General features: G+C 45.7%; 1 protein-coding gene across 5 annotated transcripts in view; it reads left to right on the top strand.

Annotated features, from left to right (window-relative positions):
* Positions 1–1046: 1046 nt before the first annotated feature.
* Positions 1047–21925, top strand: part of BOC (BOC cell adhesion associated, oncogene regulated) — an 87625-nt gene continuing 66746 nt past the window's right edge. For 4 of the 5 annotated variants that reach the window (XM_075072248.1, XM_075072245.1, XM_075072247.1 and 1 more), the window contains exon 1: positions 1047–1206. The gene's annotated coding sequence lies outside the window, so the exon portion shown is untranslated. Of the gene's footprint in view, positions 1357–21925 lie in introns of all 5 variants that reach the window. The other variant, XM_032780242.2, reaches the window with a different exon arrangement.

Below are 21925 nucleotides of genomic sequence, written 5' to 3'. Positions count from 1 at the left end.
TTTATCACATCGACACTAGACATGATAAATTGACCCCTGCTGCATCGATCGGTCAGTAGTGTAGAAAAGCCCAGAGGTCGAGTACACAAATCAATGGGTAAGTGCTCTCCCATTGATTTAGCGTGTCTTCACCAGACTCACTAAATAGACACTCGTTGCATCGATTGCCACAGTAAGTGTAGACAAGCCCTTTTCAGCAGCAGTCCTGTGGACTTGGACGGGACTATACACGAGTAAAGTTATGCACATGCTTAAATGTTTGGAAGTGAGGGGCTTACAAAGGTGAGCAAAATCCAAAAGGCTGGGACAGGGGAAGACAATTAAACATCTATCCTTTACAGTTGATATATCTTAGTTTTGTAATGACACATACTATCCCCAACTTCCCTTCAGCCTAGTGACATCATACAGTATATGATACAATATTATTGCATGTGCAATATGGAGCAGTTACTGATAAAGAAAAATAGGGCCCCTGGTTGGTTACACACACACACACACACACACACACACACACAAACACAATTTTTCCATCAGCAAGGCTGTATGTTCCAAGAGGGACCTACTTTCTTGCCTAAAGGTTCAGTGTTGTGTGTAAAGAAAAAGTCACATTGCTGCAGCAGTTCCAGCCTCTAACTGCCCCCCGCAATGATGAATAGGGGGTCACTAAGGACTGCCACATACCAAGTCCACAAGACAAGGGGTGGTGGAGGGACCCTCCTTCTTTTGCCAAACTTTTCAGCTCAACTTTCCCAGCTTCCGCTTCTCTGGGGACAGAGGGGGGGGGGGGGGGAGAGCACCAGGACTGCTGCTTTGTGTGTGTGATTCTTTAAACTCACCCCAATTGCTGGGAGATGAGACAGAGAGAATCCATCTGATGCCCATTACTAGTATTTGGGGAGACTATTGTTCTTTACCTTCCTTTGGGGAGTTATTTTTCCCCCGTCTCGCTCCTCCTCCTTTCCCTCCTCCTACTAAGGGGGAGGGGAGAATGGGAGGCTCCAGAAGAGCCACAGGACTGGTAGCAAAAGAAGGGAATTGTTTGAGAGTTCAGTCATCCAAAAAACCTTCTTCCATGTGGCTGCCCTGATTCCAATGTCTCTTTCTTCCTCTTACAACAGCTTCCTTCTCTTCCTCCTCCCCTGAGCCCTGCAGAATACCTCCGCCCCTAAAATTATCCCTAAAATCAACCAGCACGAAAAGAAAGTAAGTCCCCAAATCAAAAAGCCCTGACTCTTTTGCTGAGTTCCAGATCCGGCCTGGAACTTCCCAGCCCCTGGACATTAGCCTCTTTGTTGCTTCTTCTCATTTTGTGTATCTTTGTGTTTCTCCTTCCTGCTCCATCAGAGATCTCCGGTGAGTGAAACAGCTGGGGGTGGGGTGGGGAGGTTAAAAAAAGTTTGTTTTGGAGCGAGCGACGTTCTGGTGGGTTGTGGTTTTTTCCTTTCCTTAAGCTCTTATGTGTAGGAGCCGCAAATCTTTGTGTTGGAGTTTGGGAGGGTTGTTTGCTGGATGCTTTTAGGGGAAATCTCTGTGGTTTGTGTTTTTTAATGCAATAAAAATAGCAAGAGAGGAACAGTTTCCCCAGCGATTCCCTCGCCCCCCTTCCATGGTGAGTTTTATTTTAGACCGGGCAGGTGGGATTTGGGGCTTGTTTATTTCACTCTTGTTTCTCGGCATTAATGGAGGGCCTTGCACGCACTCTGCGGGTACTGCAGCTCCAGTGCCCAAAACTTTCCCAAAGATCAACTCGGCTCCCTTCCTCAACCAACAAGATACGGGGGAAGAAGATTTAAGAAACAGATTTCTTTACTGCCCCCCCGCCTTCGTAAAAAAATAGTGGATTTATTTAAAAAAATGATGGGAGTTTGCAGAAAAGACAACTAATGCAAAGGCATCTTGGCTTGTGATTATGTGGAGGGGTTTCTGTTGCCGAGAGAAGCGTGGGTGGGTTTTCTGTGAGTAAAATGTTTGTTCACTGCCTGCATTTTCTTGTGCAATTGTATATTTTAGTCCTTATGCGAAGGTGATCGGTGAAATAGATGGGGGGTAGGGGTGTTAAGGAGAGTTGAGAGGGAATCGCTTTCTGCTGTGATGTGGGACTTGAGAGGATGTTATGCGTGTGTAGCTTGGTGTTTGGACTATAACTTTGGCAGGTCCTTGTAACATTGCGTTTAAATAGAAAATGCACCGATTATTTAGGGGAGGGAAGAGTTCAGGATTTATAGCTGCATTCGAATTACTCTTTTAATTAAGAGTTTTGAAGAACTTGCTAATAATAGATGATAATAATAATAATTAATAATTAATAGACCAAGCACATTTCTTGATATCCCCAAAGGTCAAAATTGATTTAACACACACATTTTATTTTTGACTAAAACTTATGCCTGTAGAGGGGCCACAGTTCCTTCAAGTATATTTCAGTGAAGTTGTGGGAAAGGAATTTCAGGATCTTGTCACCTTGGTGTTTTGTTTTTAATGAAACTCTATTGCCTCCATGCATATTCTGGTTTATGTGAACAGGAGAGTGTGATCCTATATATACAGACTGGTCTGTGTTCACATACAATTTCTTGCATGTCTTAAATTGTTTGATTTACTTGGTGACCAATTCTCTTAATTTCTGCATAGCTACCAAGCAGCACTGGGCAATGTCGTTTTGATATGTCAATTTGCATATCATAGTGGTTTAAAAAACTTCATAGTGGAAAATGATTAAAAGAATATTAGGGGGTTTTGTGTTTTTTTTCATTTGTTTGCAACTAGGGTTTTATTTTGGTTTTCCTATCCTTTTGGGAGTGTGCTTTTTCAGTCTACCTGCACTTGGAAGAGAGAAAATTGTTGGCTTTGCACACGAACACGCACGACACCTTTTTAGTGGGTTGGATATTGAGGTTTACGGCTATGTAAAAGGTTTCAGAAGAAACACTGTGAGGGTTGCAAATGGTGGGTATTTTGTTTTATAAATGACCTAAATAACTGAATGTAAATAGCTCCCCTTGCTAATAGGAAGCACCCTGGACTCTGTTGGGGTAGATATAATTTAGGGAGCGTTATTATTTTCCCATCAAATGGATGGATTTATCTGTGGCAAGAAATCAGTGGAGTTTTGCTTCCCTCACAATTAAAAGGTCTTATCCTCCAGGTCTAAAGCAGGCTAAATCCCCAATGGGTGTTTTCTGTTAGGGCTGAGATCAGACCTAGTGCTCCTCTCCTTGCTGATAGAGTTCTATGTAGGAAAAATAGGGCATGTTCACATGAAGGAAGCGCAAAAGGCTGATGTACAAAATTGAGGACCAAATTCATTTCACCCTTTCAAAAATAACTCCTCTTTTGAGAGAGGGCTCAGTGAAAACCGTAAAGGTGGCAGCCTCCACACTGCCCTCTCTTCTGCACTAGGGGTAAAGAGGATACATTACAGGTGGCTGTGGCTGCTACATTTGAGGATGTAAATTCTCATGATCGCTCTCTACTTTCTTAGGGATTGGAAAGCACCGCTTTTCCTCATCTGTTTGTTACTGTGACGCGCTGGGTCATCCACTTGACACAACACAGCACCTGGGCTGTTTTGTTTCACCTTGCTGAATGGGGCACTTAAGTATTCATGAGGTCTTTCTAGCCCCTTGGGTGTCAGACCCTCTCAGCTTTCATCTTTGGGATTTGTTTGGCCAAAGAATAGCTGAATAATTGCCCAACTCCCCTTGCCTCCTGAAATTCCTCGCGCCCCCACCCCTGCCCAAACCCTGCCAGCTTCACTATATTGACCATGGAGCTCAGATCCAGGGGTGCAACTCCCATTTACCTGTGTTACTGAGAGTGGCAGAATTCAGCCTTAGGTATCTAACTTAAGTCCCCCAAAACAAGGAAACCTGCAGCTAAGGTTGTAAACCCATGGAATCCTCTGAGCCCACTGCAGAGGGTGGTGCAAAGAAATAAAGCTCTTTCCCAGCCTAAGAGGGTGTGAGGTCAGTGTGACAACAGTCAGAAAAACTCTGTTTTTCTCAGTGATACTGGATCAAATGTGCTCGGTTTCCAAGTCAACGGATTACTTTACTTTTCTAACTGCCAGTGCCACCTGGGTTCTTCCTGCATCTCTCACCCTGAGGAGTGAGCAAGGCTGACAGTTGGATTATGTGCTCCCAGAAGAGATTCCTGCTCACATTGTTGTGGCTGTCTTAGGGCAGAGTGGAAACAGGAGTTGAAGGATAATCTTCAGGTTAAAGCACAAGGCTGGGTGTCAGGAGACTTGGGTTCTATTCCTGGCTGACACAGACTTCCAGTGTGATTTTTGAGGTAAGATCCTTCCTCCCTCTTTGTCTCAGTTTCCCCATTATTAAAATTTGGTCTAATACTGACCTAACTCACGAATGGAAAGCACAATAGAATTTCAAATATGATTAATAATATTGACACTTCAGGGGCAACAAATATAAACCCTTGTTTCTCTTGGTAAAGCGAGGCTAGACATTGGATGCATATGGTGATATCCTCATCTCAGTTCTTCCTTCTATATGGTGGGTAAAAGAGCTGAAGCAGCATAAAGGGGATCTAAAAGTATTCCTTTGTCACAGGATCTGAGGAGGACAGCCGCAGAGTGCTTTCTGAGGCCCCCTGGGAAGCCTTGAGGGGCATGTGTACCCGGGGCACAGCTAGAGGGGAACTAAGGCATGTTTAGGGAAGGCCATAGGCAGCAAGGATAGGATGCTGTAACTTAGACAAGCCTGCAGGTTTGTCCAGATTACAGTGGGGGCCATGGGATGGCAGAGGAATGGGAGGAAGCTACCTTAGCCTCTTCTCCACCTGGGTGGTAAATACTGCGCTGCACTGCTGAGAGGCATAGTGCAGAATCTCACCCCTAGGAGAAGGAGTTGTGTTGAAAAGGGTGAGCAAGTTTCCTGACTACAACCATAGTCAAGGCACATGAACCTCTCTCTAGGGTGACTTCAAGGTGACTAATAACAAACCATTCAATTTAACCCTGGGGCCAAAGGAAAAAGGCAAAGCAGCTAAATCATATGTTTAAAGCAACCCTCCCGTCATTGCACGCTGATGGGCAGATTGTAATGCATAGCTGAGCAGCTGAAGGCCGAGGAACGTCTCTGGATTTAAGTTCGTATAACAGATAGCCCCAAGACACTGGAACTACCGCAGACAATGAGGGTTCATGGTTGGCTTTGCCCTGCTCCCATGAGAGTCGGTGGGAATTTTGACTTGAGTGAGAGAAAAGTTAGGCCAACTCTGAGTGGTTTTGAAAATACCACCTCCCTCAGACATCTTCTAGGAGAGGTTTGCGAGGTAGAGTTTGTTGAGGTCATTTGTTCAGATCCATCATGTTAAATGCCTGATTTTGCTGGCTTGTAGTTATCATAGAATATCAGAGTTGGAAGGGACTACAGGAGGTCATCTAGTCCAACCCCCTGCTCAAAGCAGGATCAATCCCAACTAAATCATCCCAGCCAGGGCTTTGTCAAGCCTGTCCTTAAAAACCTAGTTGGTGCGTTATGGTCAGGGGATTGCTGATCTTTTGGCTCAGGTGACCCGCCTCCTGGGTCACTTTAAAGCTCCTTCAGAAACATTAGCTGGAAATCCTATTGCATGTGCATGTTGCAGTAAGCAGCCGTTGTGCTTTGATGATTATAGTGCTGAGTCAGCCCATTGCTTGTGGAATCACAGTTCTGAAGATGCAGCAGTTTAGCATGGTTGTAAATAGGCTCAGAAGGATCAGATTTTTATCTGTAAATGTTGATTTCCCCATGCATGCCAAAACTGTCGGAAACACATTTATGACAACGACGATCGAAATTTACAGATAAGCAAAGTAACAAAAATGCGGCTTGAGAGCTTGTTTGAATTTGATATAAGGATATTGACTTTGTATTTTGACATGGGGTGTTTTAATGAGTTTAAAGCTTTAACTTTATGAATCTCAACATCCGCTATTGTTAAATAATTATCTGACTCTTCCCTCCCTCCCCCCCAAATTCCCACAGTGAGAACTTTTAAACAGATAAAAATAGAAAGAAATGCGTAAAAATAAACATCAGTGTCATCTGTCAAAATTGTAAAGAAATAAAATTCAGCTTCTGCCAAGTCTAGTTATAATGTAGCCCGACTTAAAGGCGACCGTTTCTCTTAGTCAGAACAAACTCCCAAAGACTTTGCAGGTGCTTAACACCTGTTTGTTCCTGTCCTAAGAACTCTGGTTGGGATGTCCTCTTCAGTTACCCTAGTGAGTCTTGTGGCCACAGTGATGCAACAAACGCATTGCTAGTATTCACCAGAGTGGCAGTGCAGCACGGGGTCAGTGAGGGTGCCCAGCAGCATGTGACTGGCAGTGTAGGTGTGGAGTTCTGGTGGACACTGGGAAGGTCCCAAGCAGAGCCGTCCCTTGGATAGGGCGAATCGGGGCGACTGCTCCAGGCCCCGCGCTTTGGGGCCCCCGTGGACCGATGCGATTGACCAGCGCGGTCGGTCCTGGAAGAGACGAATCCGTCACTTCCGCCCCGGGCCCCACACTTCTAGGGACGGCCCAGGTGTCAAGGCTCATTAGGATGGGGTGAAACATTCTCCTAATCTCTTTGCTTCTCAACATCCTTAGGCGGGGAGATGATGGTCAGAGCCATGCTGATCACCTGCAAGTACCAGTGCTTCTTGACATCGTGAAATTGTTTGATTTAGGAATGGTGAAGTGGAGCTGTGTTGAGCACCCAGAGCTCTTCTGTACTCACAGTGCCTACCTCCACAGAGGCAGAGTTTAAGGTGGGTAGGAGTGCAGTGTGGAAGACAATAACTTACCCGTGCATTCCCTAGCTCTCGGAGATTGACGGTTAGTCGCCCACCATGTTCCAGAAGCAAATGAAGTGGCGGTAGGCAACCTTCATTCTGCATTCGCTATGGGGTTTTGGCAGGATACAATGGCAGATGGATGTAAAATGACCCAATCCCAGGTCCCAGTGAAGTCGATGGCAAGATCGCTATTGTCTTCAGTAGGCTCATATAAGATTTGGATAAACGTTCCGAAATCTTGGTGTCTGTTCAGGCCTTCTGAATCTGTGACAATGGGCTGAGGGACTTTCACTCAGCTCTATGTAGCAGGATCCATGCAGCAAGTTACTGTGTGGGAATCTGGGGTGCTGTGATATTTTGTGGCAAGGCAAGGTGTGAAACTCGCCATGTAGACAAGTCCAAAGATGAATGTTTGTGTTCAGAGGCTTTTCAGTTCTTGCCTATTTCTATAAATGCCATGGGCATGCAGGGCTCTAACTAAGACATGACACATCCCTGCTCAGAGGGTCTTAGATACTAACTCAGCTGGAACCAGGAAGCAAAGAAGTACAAAAACATAAACACAATTTTAACAATGACAAAGGTAGCCAGGTTTATTTTTAAACACCACTCCTCAAAAGAAAGTGAGCGTCAGATGGGCATTTTGGAGAACGGGTTGGATCACTTTTAGTTGACTTCTTAATTTTATTTTTATTCAGATTGACAGTGCAAATTGTTATTTTCCCGTAAAAGAGGTGGCGTCCCATATGCAGTTTAAAGGCTCCGTTGTGCTTGACAGTCACGTTTATAAGCTCTTTGGGGGAAGAACTGTCCGTCCTGAGTTTGTACTGCATCTAGCACAGCGGGGTCCTGGCTTGTGGCCAGAGCTCCTAGGTGCTACCATAATAGACTATAAGAGTCCTGAGTAAGAGGTGGTGCAGAGCTGCTTGCCCACAGCGGGAACTAAGGAATCTTGTTTCAGGGAATATATGGGAGCTACACAAATGCTGCACCCTGTTATTAGGCAGAGTGCCAGCGCCAAGGAGACAGACCTGGACCCTGCCCTCTCCTCAACTGGTTCAGAGCAGCTTTCACCTGGTGGGATGTCGGGGGAGATCAATCCCTGAGCTCCTCTCAGGCGTGAGGATTGTGATTGTGCCTGGTTATTGTGTAGCGACCACAGGCTTCTTGGGCTTAATCCAAACCTCACAAAAGTCAGGCACTAGGAGGATACAGTGGAGTCAAGGCAATATGGGCTGCAGTGGGTATAAGCAGACTATTGTATAAGTTCAGTCAGGGATTGAAAGTAAATCACTTTCATCCCACTTGGTCCGTCTTCCCTCCAGGAGTTCAGCTATTTGCCGATAACAGCCAGTAAGTCTGTCAACCAAACCTCACTGGTGGGAATTCCATTTTGGCAACCAAAGGTCTCATCCAGTAAAGGGATCAGTAGAGTCAGGGTCTTGGTGTGTGTGGATCCTTTTGCCGAACAGTGCCAAGGATTCTAACTGATTTTTAGGCATGGGCCTGCAGGTCAGGACAGTTTTCTGTCACTATAATGATACAAATGTGGGGCAGTGAGAGGGTTATCCCTTTAAGAACTCTAGCATTAACTTTCTAACGTCAGACCAGAAGCCTTTAGGTTATTTTTATTTTCTCCAAACCACTTCAAATTGCCTGAAATTAGAGGCTTTCCGCAATGGAGGGTTGGTACCATCTGAAAGCTGGCAGGCCAAGCTAGCAGGTTAGATAAAGCCTTCTGAGCCATTGCATAATGGTAAACAAGGCCCCGTCTACATTAAGGAAATTTACGCAGGTGTAACTCCAGCAATGCAGTCACACTGGTATGACCCCCTGACCTAGATGTATTGCATTGGCCCAAAACGGGGCTTACCCCAGTACAGCTTAATCTAGTGAGGCACTAAAATAAACTGCACCAGCATAGCCCCTGCTTTTCGCTGCTGCAGTGTGTCTAATTATGGATCCACACTGATGTAGCTACCTTGATGCTTATTTCCTTAATGGAGACAGGGTCTAAAGCTTGTTTCAAAACAATGTAGATACTGCCCACCTGCCCTGCACTGAGGAGCGCTGAAATGAAGGATGGCCCGGGGGAGACCCACGTTCAATCCCCTGTTCTACCAGACATCTGATGTGCCTTGGGCACGTCAGTTAGCCTCTCTTTGCCTCATTTCCCCATCTCTAAGAACGCACTTGCCTACCTCACAGGGGCATGATGAGGATAAATTCAGTAAAGATTATGAGCTGCTGTGATTTGGGAGGCCATAGATACGAACTGCGATTGGTTTAGGATGGAAATGTAGCATGCCTCTTCAAGCATGGCAGTGTGGTGAAAGGCTTGTACTGGATGGATGGGAAGCTTTCAGGGGGCTCTGTGCGGTGCTTTGAGATTCGGAGAACAAGCTGGTGACCTGCTATAGAAGACATGTTAGCTGAGTGTGACCATCAGGGAGTCTAGTGTCGGTAGCAGAACTGCAACAGATTTATGGCTCCAGCCAGTGGTGGTACAGAGAGACCACTCTAATCTTATGTTCCAGGCAGCGTGCATCTCCACAGGCAAAATAACTCCCGCCTTCTCCCTCCTCTCCTTGTTTTATGAAGACCCCTCCCCTGCCCCGATTTGAAAATTTGGCCTTATCTTCAAAGAAGCCCTTTAATGCCACACTTTGAAAATGGAGAAAGAGGAGGCAAGAGAGAAATCATCACATCCACTAGGAGCCCAGTTGTCAGAGAAAATGTCTGAGAACAGTCTGAGCTGTTCCTGTTTAAAATCCAAAGCCTAGATTAAGTCCATGTAGAGGCCTTCTCCCCAGAGAGCACACTGGCAATACTCCATGCAGCAAGGGTTTTCTCTCACAAACAAGTGGACAGTTATTTGGAAGCCAGTGGTATTTTGAATGATGACTAATATTTTTACATTCGTCTGAGGCCTTTCATCTCGGAGAGCTCCAAACTACAGATAATGCATAGAGGGTTCTCTTCACTCCACCCCTTCCAATCAGAGGCACTCAGCTCTGGGGTGGGAGGATGGCACTCAATCAGTACATGGCATGGCTGCATGGCTGTGGGTGATATAGGCACATTTTGCCCAGCTGCTCTCTGAGCCTGCTGTAGCCAGCAAGCACTTCCTTTGGGTCCCAGGCCCCCAGACAACTGGCACAGGATTTAAAGGAAAGCTGTTAGGTCAACAAGTCTGAGCTGTGTCAGGCCAAGAGGGTGGGACTGAGATCTAAAGCTGAAGCATTCTCTTGGAAATCACTCTGGGTGGGATTTTCCAAAGCACCGAAGTGATTTAACGCTAGACCCGTTGAAAGTCAGTGGCCATGTGCTCCTAACTCACTAAGGTGCTTTTCAACATCCAAACAATTCTCCTGCCTTTTAAAATCAGGGCCTTGTTTTTTAGAGTGCTTTCACTGATCCTATGTTGTGGTGTCACCTGGGTAGCAGCTAGCTGGGTTTCCACCCTGTTAAGGTTCAAACAGTCTAGCTCCAAACCACCACCTTAAGCCCTACCTGGAAACGGACTATGAAGCATCAATGTGATGTGATCTCTTGCAAGGCCCAGCTTACTGCATAGGGTGTGCCAATCCACGTGATCCCATGTGTCGTTCCAAGTAGAGAGTGTTGCATTAGTCTAATCTCGAGAGGGCAAAAGCCTGGATTTCTGTGGTAAAGGCGACCTCTGAGAAGAAAGGTTGCACCCTTCTCAACAAGCACAGATGATAGAAAGCAATCTTGGCCATCTGTGTGTACTTATGTGGCCCACATCACCCTAATAACTAAGTTCCTCACAAACACTGAGCTATGATGCCTTGCATTTTTAAGGATCTCCCATCTAAGGATCGTACTGTGCTTTACTAACTAATGAATTTAGCCTCACAACTTCCCTTTCTACCTTATCTTGTAGGGATTGGGGACAACTCATGTGCGTGCCAAACAGAGGCCAGAAGTCCTTTATATACAGTAAATTGCACTTACACAACATACTACAGATTGTGTTGGCTCTGGCTTCCACTTAACTGGGAGTTTTGACATCAATTTATTTCATTAGGAGCAGGTACAAGCCTTAAGTATACAACAGAGAGTAGTAATGAAAATGCGCTGGTCTTACCTGGCAGTTGAGCTGCATTTAAGGAAGGCTGTGCTGCTTGCTGGAGGGGTGGGGGATGTTCTGGAGAGGAAATAGAATGGCATTTATACACATACCATGTTTGAGATTGCAGAACCAAGTAGTAAGTCATATTTATTATGCACCTTTGGTCACCTCACCTGCACTCTCCCCACCAATCCATTTCAGCTGGGACTGCTTTAGATATCCCAAACCTCAGAGCTATTTCAAAGAGCCACTGTTTAAAATATACTAACCAAACAAGCGCACACACCTTTTACCAGACCAAAAAGATGTGAACATAACCTGTTTAATAGTAGAAGAGTTAAGCTAAGAGGAGGTTTGTTAATATGACTCTCCAGGTGAGAGCCTGAGAAGAGCCTCTTGCTCCCCTTTTACTCGAAATCCTACATTTATTATTTGTTTTACTGTAGCACCTAGAGGAATCAGCCATGTTCTGGGCCCCATTGTGCTAGGTGCTGTACATACACATAGTGAGAGAGAGTCCTTGCTTCAAAGAGCTTGCCTTCTAAATGGAGAAGACAGGCAAAGTATGGGAAGGAAAACCAAGCGAAGTGACTGGCCCAAAGTCACCCAGCAGGTTAGTATCAAAACGCAGCGTGGAACCCACGTCTCCTGACTCCTAGCCCAGTGCTCTATCCATTGGTCCACATTAACTTTCTGAGGAGTATGTCACAGTTGAACATTTTGCTTTTATTTTAGCTAGAGAGGTAAAGAGGAAAAAGGAGTGTTGTGAGGCTAAATTTAGAAGGTGCCGGCATACCTACACTAGTTTGGATTGAGCTAGCTCGCTAAAAATGGCAGTGTAGCTGTGGTGGAATGGACTAACTACTGTGTATGAACCTTTGGACCCAGAAGGGATTCTACTTGGGCAGCCCACAGCTACACTGCTATTTTTAGCCAGCTAGTTTGATTGAAGCTAGCTTGGGTATGTCTACATGAGGTGCACCTGCACTGCCCGATTTGCTATGTAGACTCATCCGTAAAGTTGTCTGCGGTGCCTACCACTGCAGTGTCGAAGCACCTGTCAGCCTGAAGAAAGTTGAAGGGAGCTCTGCTGTGATCCTGGGGAAAGAGCAGGTGAAAGGAAAAGTGCAAGGCCGGCCTAAGGGAAGGGAAAGAACCAGTTCCATATAAGGGAACCAGCTAACAAGAGAGAATTAGCTGAGATGTGGTGACTTGCAAGCTGGAGAGTAGTTGCCAGAGAGTAAGGGAACTAGTGTGACTACTTTGTGTGCTGTGGACAAGGCACAGTTATTATATAAATATCACTCCCATTCTCTCTTGGGCTAAGAGGGCTGGGACTAGGCTTCAGATCCTTCTGCTCCAAAACCACAAGCCTCTACTACATGAGCCAAAGGCAAACGGTTATAGCTGCTGCCAGCCGTGGGCCCCTTAGCTGTGCTGTGGACTCAGTCAGTAGAGGGCAGCATCACTTGCATGTATCCATATAGTCAGTACAGGAATATTCTGTGTTGCAGGGAAGTGAGAGAGGGGTCAGGAAGATGGTGGTTTGAGGTGCATCATGAGATGAGTGGAGTGATAAAGGGCTGCTACTCATTCTAAGTGCTCTAAGGGATAATTAGACTTGTGGTGGGAGGGGAAAAGTTATGAAGGGACCTCACAAAACTGGGTGAGTGGACAACTAAATGGCAGATGAAATTCAATGTTGATAAATGCAAAGTAATGCACACTGGAAAACATAGTCCCAATTGCATATAAAATGATGGAGTCTAAATTAGCTGTTACTGCTCAAGCAAAGGATCTTGGAGTCATTGTGTATAGTTCTCTGAAAACATCTGCTCAATGCAGAGTGGCAGTCAAAAATGCGAACAGACTGTTAGGAAGCATTAAGAAAGGGATAGATAATAAGGCGGAAAATATTATAAAGCTGCCGTATAAATCCATGATAAGCCTATACCTTGAATACTGCATGCAGTGCTGGTTGCTCTATTGCAAAAAAGTTATATTAGAATTGGAAAAAGTACAGAGAAGGACAACAAAAATGATGAGGGTTATGGAACAGCTTCCATATGAGGAGAGATTTTAAAAAGACTGCAGCTGATCAGCTTAAAAAAGAAACAGCTAAGGGGGGATATGATAGACATCAATAAAATCATGAGCGGAGTGCAGAAAGTGAATAGAGAAGTATTATTTACCCCTTCCTGTAATACAAAAACCAGGGGTCACCCAATGAAATTAATAGACAGGAGGTTTAAAACAAGCATAAGGAAGTAACTAATTCTTCACCCAAAGCAGTCAGGCTATGGACTTGTTGCCAGGGGATGTTGTGAAGGCCAAAAGTATAAGTGGGATAAAAAAAAGAAGTAGATACGTTCATGGAGGATAGGCTCATCAATGGCTATTAGCGAGGAGGGCCAGGGATGCAACCTCATGATCTGGTTGTCCCTAATCCTCTGACTGCCAGAAACTGGGATTGAATGATGGGATGGATCACTTGATTGCCTGTTCTGTTCATGCCCTCTGAAACATCTGGCAATAGTCATTGTCAGAGACAGGATACTGGGATAGATGGGCCATTGATCTAACCCGGTATGGCTGTTCTTATTTATCGAAGCCCCATCCTGTATGCCATTCTACTTTTCCACTTTCCAAACCCAGGTTGCATTCAGTGTACCAAACAGATTGCTGAAACACCAACCTAGCTGGACCAAAACAAAGTGGAAATGTTGACTCAGTTGCTGGGGTGGGATGTAATGAGAAGTCCTATAAGGAGATGTTTGGAAAATTGGGTCCCCCTTATGAATCGAGAAAATAACTTACCTCTCTCTCAACACAGGTATGTGTGCATGCACACACACGGCATCCCCACACCTCTCAATTTACCAGTAAAACTAGTCTCAGGATCTGTGATGAAAAAGATTGTGGATGGGGGAGAACTGGATTAGAGACGGATCACAGTTAAGATGTTATACTCAAGGAGTGTGTGTGTGTGTTTTCTCTCTGAGGGCTGAGGGGATTGTGATCAGAACCAGTTGGGTTTTCTCGCTGCCCAATTTTTTTATCTGAACTCCCCACGTTAGGGCCCCCATGCCCTGATTAGTGTTGCCAGAGCTGAGAGGGACTCGTTGTGGCTCATTCCTTGTGCTCCTGCTAACAGTGCTCCTGAATAGTCTGAGGGAGTCAGTCAAGAATAACCCAAGGTGTTTCCTCCCAGGTCTAAACATGCTCCCTCAACAGTGCTCCCAGCCATGCTTGACCTGGGGACAAGAGACCAATCCCGACGTACAGTACAGTACAGTAGGTGATGGGGGATTGCCTTTATTCCCTGGAATTAAAAGCAGAGGGTAATGCTGATGAATGGTTATTCTTAGGAGACTTTGGCCCCATCCAAAAATGAAGATAAGCCCCTTCCAGATTTGATTCAAAGGTGTTTGGAGGGGGTGAGGAGGTGTCAATTTGAATCTTGGGATTTGAATCCAAGCCTTTGGTTATGGTTTTTGACCCATCTCTAAAATTAAACATAGGCAGGGAAATGACTCGCCAGGAGGCAAATTCACATGTGGCATAAGCAAATGCAGCTCCACTGAAGTCAGCATGTGCACATGGTCTGGGTTTGGCCCAAGGAGTTTATCTGTCAGTCTAATCAGCTGGCTGCTACATGTCAATGCTGCCATTGCTTTTCTGAAGAAGTTGGTGTAATAGCACCGGAAGGAGTGAGGGGATCCCAGGTAACATGACAAGGACTGTATTGGTCAGAGAAGGGACTAGGGACTGTGGCCACAGCATGGTAAATCTACTGAAACTCTTGGATAAGCCTATAGCTTTTGGAGGCTCCAATGAAAAATAAGTGATAGTGAGAAGCAGGGAAAGGAGGATGACAGAGTATGTATGGAAACCTTATGCTCTGGACGCTATAGAAAAAAGAGACAGACTTTGCCTGGGCAGGAGGCAGGGAGGGAGATAAATTATTACGGTTTCATTACTGGATTTGTTGCAGAAATGTTGTAATCTGTGTTTTGCACCTCTGTCATGCCTTATATTTGTATAGCTTGTCTTTTTTCATTATTGGGCATTAAAGCACTTTAAAAATCATAATGTATAGGAAGAGTTCACTGCAGCTGTTTAACTACCCAGAGCAACACCGGAATGCCATTTCCTCCCATTTTAATATTGCATTTACTTACCTTGTAAGCTCTTTCGGGCAGGGACTGTCATTTTGTTCTATGTTGGTCCAGTGCCTGGCATAATGGGGTCTTGATCCATGACTGGGGCTCATAAGTGCTATGGTAATACAAATAATGCATAATAATTTTGTTGCAAAGATCTCTAGCACTTTACAAACTATTAGTTAGGCAAGAGCTTCTCCATAGTTAAGAGTGAGACTGGATTTGTCTCCTCCCTGCTTAAAATCCTCAAAACACTCCTTTCCTTTCTGCTTCAAATTTTGCAGGGATGGTCTGTGACAAGTGGACGCTGTTTGGTGTAGATTGGAGGTGATGTGATTCTAAGTCTTGGGTTGAAACCTGACTGGAAGGGAGTCTGAAACAGTGGCAGTCACTAAGTAGGTGGAGTGGGGGCAAGTTTGGGGTTAGCTGGCATAGAAATAAGAGAGTAGAACTGGATGGGAGTTTGCATAGATTGTTTGCATACACTGATAGTTTCTTCTTCTAGTAATAATTGGGACTACTGAATATGTGGCACATGTCCCTCCTCCAAAGAAGTTATTGACATCCTCTGTAAGTGTTTAAATTGTAAGCTCCTTGGAGCAGAGACTCTGTTATTGTATGTTGGTAAAGTACCGAACGCTATCAGGCCTTGGCCTTGTTGGGGTCTCTGTACTACTCTAGTAGTAATATAAGAGGAGTACCAGGTGCTCTTGACTCTCCTTCATTAGCCAGATAGAGTAAGAAGAGCTCTGTGTAAGCTTGAAAGCTTGTCTCTTTTACTGACAGAAGTTGGTACAATAAAAGATATTACCTTACTCATCTTGTACCTCAGAGAGTGTAAGGATCAGTCGGATAGGTGGGGGTTTCCTGTAGTGTTCCTCATATGCAAGTGAGAGAATATCTGAGAGGGATCCTATTTTCTCAGGCCTCTGCTTGGCAAGTGGTTCTAGAGATGCCATCCTGAATGGGGACGCACTTATCCATCAAGTAGGCTTGATGGTGTCATGCAGTATGAGGTGCTCTGTGGCATCATAGGAAAGCATTTTATGTTGAGAAAAGAATGCATGATCCTAAAGGGTTCACGCTCCTTCTATGATATAGGAGAAGTAGAACCTCTGTGCATAATCTATGGCCAGGGCATAGACTTGTAAGAATTTCTTGTGTCAGAGAATATGTCTCTTCCTAGCTAGACACTGGTATTTTATTCTTTCCTGCTTCACTGTTGCAGGTCATCCAAGAACCAGTGATCAATGATTGATAGTATGCCACTGAGGGCTTGTCTTCACATACAGCGCTACAGTGCTGCAGCTTAAATGAAGATGCTACTACACCAACAGGAGAGCTTCTCCTGTCGGCATAGATAATCCACCTCCCCAAGAGGCAGTAGCTATGTCGAGGGGAGAAGCTCTCCCACTGACATAGTGTTATCTACATGTGAGGATAAGTCAATATAAATATGTCACTCAGGGGATTTGGATTTTTCACACCCCTGAGTAACATAGTTATACCGATATAGGTCTTTACTACAGACCTGATCTGAGTCTTCTGTTCCTTGGCCTCTTGTTTGGGGAGAGTTTTCTTTAAGGATTTCTTACTATTTAATTGTTCAGTGACTTTCCATCCAGGCACTAGAGCTAAACACCTCTTGTATTTGCATTTGTCCAAAGTGGCAAAACAATCACCTCCCAGTATCCTGAAAATGAATTCCTATGAATGAATTTACAAGACAAGAGGGATGTGCTTCCTGAGAATTGAGGGCCAGCTGATGAATTTGGGGATAGGTGAGATTACTCTTATCTGAAGTAACTTGGTCATGAGTTTTGTTCCCTGTTTGGTTGATTTGTGGAGGATGAGTGAGCATGAGGAAGAGGGAAGCCCAAAGTTATTAGTGATGGCCTCTAAGGGGTATGTGAGATAAAAAGAGAAGTTCTCATGGAAGCAGGCACTGACTGTTGCTCTATGGTTTTGCAGTGGGGCCCTGTTCTCAACAGACCCTGAGGCATTACTGTAATATAAATTATAAAAAAGCTAGGTAGCAACACCTTGCTGAATGGATTTCCTTCTTATCCACCACTGGGCAAAGAGCAGGCCAGATGAGCTGTGGGACCACCTTCCATTTAGACCCTGACATGAGGCAGATGGTGTCCTTGCAGCATCGACATCTGAAATATTACATTAAAAAAAGTGGAGGGTTGGTGGGAGGCACTGAGTTGTAAACCCTTTCCTGCTGCCCTGGAAACTAGTCATTAAAATCTATAGGGGACCTTGTGGTGGATGAGGGGCTGCCTATGGGAAGAAGGGGGAGATCATGGGATGAGGAAAGGGAGAGGTGTTTTGGAGATGGGATTGATTTTGGGGTAGGGAAGGAAAGTCTGGGTCAGCTTTGGATCATGGAGGAAGGTATAGTCTGTATTGGAGAGGGAGAAGGGAAGGTCTTTGGGTGGAGACCAGGATGGCTCTGGAACTGTCATAAGGGTCTGGGGAGAGGCGGAGCTGTTGACCATGTCTGAGGCTGTCCAAGCAACACTGGCACTAGTTTCTCTTCCTTGCTCAGCTGGTCCCATTCTTCTGGAATAGAGAGAATTTGGTGCCTATATACTAGAGAGATGTGATGGGTGCCTTTAAAAATACCTCAGACAGAGAGAGTGACAGAATGTGGGATGGTCTTCCCTCTCTCCAAGTACACCAAAGTGAGGGGAATGCTTGTGTATGAGGAGAAAAATCAAGTACCTGTCATGGAGGGAACAAAAGAACCATTCCCGCGCTCCTGCTCAGATTTCTCTGGATTCAGCATTGACAGGCATTCTTAATTAGACTGTTTTTGTTCTTTGAGAGTTTTCTGTGTCTCCTCTGGAAGATGGAAGAACCAGTCTGTACACTGACTGGCACGAGCAGCTTCTCCACAGGCTGAGTATATTCCTCCTGTCTCAGTGTGTATGTGCACCGGGACTCTTTGCACCATTGCTCTAGCACTGATGCAGTTCCTCCATTGGTAACAATGGCAGAAGCACTAGTGTAGGCAGGGCACTTGTGTTTTTAATTAGTATGTCATCCAAGACTGTGTAGACAAGGACTTGGAGAGCAGCCATTAGTTTGGTGCCACAGCAGTGAGAGGGACTGTAGTATCCCAGGATATTGAGGTTGTGGCATCCTAGGACACTGCGATTAAATGAGTGGATCTGGCATAAGGGCTAAACCAAGGGGTGGGGGTGGGGACCATCATTAGGACACACACCGAAGGGGGTTGCACATCTCCATATCACAGATTCCTAAAGCATTGCAAGACGACAAGACAAGACTCCAAACTGAGTATGATAGAAAGGAATCTGGAAAATGGTTGCTCCAGCTGGCTGGCCAAGAGTTAGCCATGCCTATGAACTGCTTGCTTTGCCAGTGCATCACTGCAATGTCACAAATTGTTTTTGCTAGTGGTAGCAGAAAGGGCCAGGGGAGGGAAGCACGGGGAGAGTTGGCTTCTTCTGAATACTCCTGACTCATCCTTGATCTGTATGGAAACTAAACCATCTTATTTTCAGCCTCCGGAATGATAAGCAGAGACAGTGGTCTGTGTTCCTAGGAATGGGGGTGGGGGGAAGTCAGCACAAAGCGGGGGTGCTGATGTAGTCATCCTCCTGCATTATAGAATCTAGAAATGTCATGTAAACAGAGAAGGAGGTGGAACTCAATAAGATGTTGCTGCTGTTGGGGACCAAGCACGGACCTGAGAGTGAAAGCAGCTGGGTTCTGGCTGTGGGAAGAGGAGGATCATGTGGATAATGTACAGTCTCTTGTGACCCATTTGATCCAGGCTTCAAGATAACATAAGATACTCAGAAAATCTCCTCTCCCCACCATTTCCTCCCATGGCTAGTGGATAATCAAGACACAGTTTTAATACCTGTCTTCTCCCCCTGCCCCACGCATACATATATTCTCTTGTGTTTTTTAACTCCTGCCAAGACGAGTTTGGACCAAGATGAAACCAGTGGAGGAATACGCTGGGCAGCAAGAGGCTTTGTTCTGAGCCCTGAAAAGAAGTGGGGGGTGGGGTGGATGTCACTTTCCCGATGGGGACCTTGCCAAAGTTGTTCTTCCTTGGAAAGGCAATGTATAGTTTTGAGGTTGTCTCGGAGTTAACACTTGGTCATCGAAAGTAAGAGTCATTCCTTTGGGACTGGGGGACTCAAAGCATGGCCCTCAGAGTCCTAAATTTGGCTGCTTTGTGTTTCATGCTATATTGGTACAGAAATGCGGCCTATTGGTATTAGTATAGGTCAGAAGCAAAGCCGGCTATTCCCCTTGGCTAACAACTGTGCAATGTTTTAGAGTCTTCCTTAAACAACAAACAGTCTAGGTTTGCCTGTCAATGAAGATACAAGTATGATGGTTGCCATTAAAAAGTCAACATTTACCTAGTGGGAGTAGGACTTCTGGGTTCCATTCCCAACTCTGCCACAAACATCAAGTCACTTTGCCTCTATGTTCCTCAGCTTCTTCATCTCTACAAGTGGCAATAATGCTACCTCCCTATAATTTTATAAAATGCCTGTTAAAAACAAAACAAAACAAAAAACCTTCTGTACCCCGTTATCCAAGCATCTGAAATAATCAGGGCTGCCCAGAGGATTCAGGGGGGCTGCGGTCTTCGGCGGCGGGGGGTCCTTCTGTTCCGGGACCTGCCGTCGAAGTGCCCCGAAGACCCGCGGCGGGGTGGAGTCCCGCTGCCAAATTGCTGCCGAAGACCCAGCACTTCGACGGTGGGTCCCGGAGCAGAAGGACCCCCCACTGCCAAATTGCCAACAAAGACCCGGAATGGAAGAAGCTCCAGGGGCCCAGTCCCCGTAAGAGTTTTCTGGGGCCCCCGGAGCGAGTGAAGGACCCTGTTCTAGAGGCCCCGAAAAACTCGTAGGGGTCCCTGCGGGGCCCAGGGCCTGGGGCAAATTGCTCCACTTGTCTCTTTCCCCCCCCCCCCGATGCCCCTGGTAATAATATTTAGAATAACTAGACAGAGACATGGCACAGTCCCCAGGTGATTAGGACAGCAGTTCCCATACTGTGGTCAGCAGAGTACTTCCTGGTAGCATGGGGAGAGCTGGCTGGTCACATGGTGCTGATGACTCCTCCCTATTTTCAGCTGCTGCTATGACCGCCCAGGATCTTCCTGCAACACTCTGTCAAAACAAAGGCAAAAGGCTTAGGGAAGTTTGGCTATATTGTTAACTGTCTCAAGTCAGATGAAACACCTGGCACGTAAGTCACTGCTATAGCTGCCACAGGGATGTTGCACAATCATGGGCTTTAGTGGGGAGTTGTCCATGAGGCGCTCTCTCTATTAAGATGTGTTCCATGCCATGAAGAGTTGGAGTATCCTCCCTGTGTTAGGAAGTCATAGCAGCTCATGCACTTCCTATTTAAAAAAAGAGTGATTGAGCTCTGGTGTTGGGCTATTTGTTTACATGGGGAACCCCCTCCTTGATCTGGCTAGGATTCTTCCTAGGAAAACTACCCCGTCTCCCTGAGAACTCAGATATTTGGGGGGCCCATGTTGCATACATAAAATGAGTTAAAGTCCTTTTGTGTTAACTTAGGCAGAGTCTCCATTCACTGTGACAAACCTGGAAAGCTCCCCCTTACAGAGACCAGCAACTTCTCGGACTGCAGAGCCTGCCAGCTCTCAAAACTCCCACAATCCCTTTGTTCCCTTACAGGGAAAACAGCTTCCTTAATCCCCCTTACGTACAACCAGAACATAAACACAACCCCCAGCCCCAAAGAAGGTGTCACTGACCTCAAGCTGGAGACTGTAAAACTCCTTCTCTTCCCCTCTGATTTCTATTGGAGCGTGTGAAATTTAACCTCTTGTGCTGAAGGAAACCTGCCACACACAAGTCAAGGCAATGAGCTGTGGCTGCTGCAGCGTGATGGACATATGGATTGACCAGTGACTAATATAGGAATATCTCCTTGAACACAGGCATTGACATGCACCTTGTGTTTTGAATGTTTCTTTCTAATCAGCTGGATCCAGGTGGATTAAAAATGCAGTGCTCCAAAACTCATTCTTTGGGGAAGGTAGAGGCATGGTCCAGTGGGCAAGGCACTGAACTAGGAGTCAGATCTGGGCTTCTTGTCCTTCTCTGCCATTCGTCTGCTGTGTGACCTTGGGCAAATCACTTCATCTGTTAGTATCTGATTCCTCTCCTGTCCTTTGCTGCTTACGTAGATTGAAAGCTTATTGGAGCAGGGACGCTGTTCCACTGTGTTTGTATAATGCTAGTACAATGGGGCCCTGATCTCGTTTGGGGGCTTGGACACTACTGGACTACAACTAATTAACAGCTAACACCCACAGTTAAAGGCAGTGTGTTGCAAAAGCTGTTTGTTGTGGAGGAGTCCCAGTGGAGCATTTCAAGCATGAAGCCTAGATCGGATTATTCATTCCACCTCCTTAGGACGCTAGTTTTAGAGCACACTGGCTGTGGGGAAATTCCCACCGCACCCACAGGTGGACGGACACCCCGTTTCCTGTCTGAGCTGTTTATATGTTTGCTTGTAGAGATTCTATACTTGCTGAAAAAACGTTGCAGGCACAGATTGCCAGCTGGGCAGCTAGTTATGGTTGTGTCACCCATTCCTTAGTATATAAGCACAGATGTGATACGACTGGATGGGGGAGCTGATCATGTGACATTTGCAAGTGGTACCATGTTGCTGTTTACAGCTCCACTGTTTGCTTCCCTCTTGGCAGCTGGATGTCTCTCTGTTTATTTGCAAACACTTTGTGTGGAGTCTGTGATTATCAGCAGTTTAGTCTGACAAACCCTTGTTAAATTGTCTCATCCTTTGTTGTCTATAATTCCCCCCCGCCGTCCCCGTT

Source organism: Chelonoidis abingdonii, chromosome 1 (genome assembly GCF_003597395.2).
Source record: "Chelonoidis abingdonii isolate Lonesome George chromosome 1, CheloAbing_2.0, whole genome shotgun sequence".
NCBI classification, from domain to species: domain Eukaryota; kingdom Metazoa; phylum Chordata; order Testudines; family Testudinidae; genus Chelonoidis; species Chelonoidis abingdonii.
The sequence above is the reverse complement of the archived record's forward strand: the minus strand, read 5'-3'. Positions and strand labels throughout refer to the sequence as shown.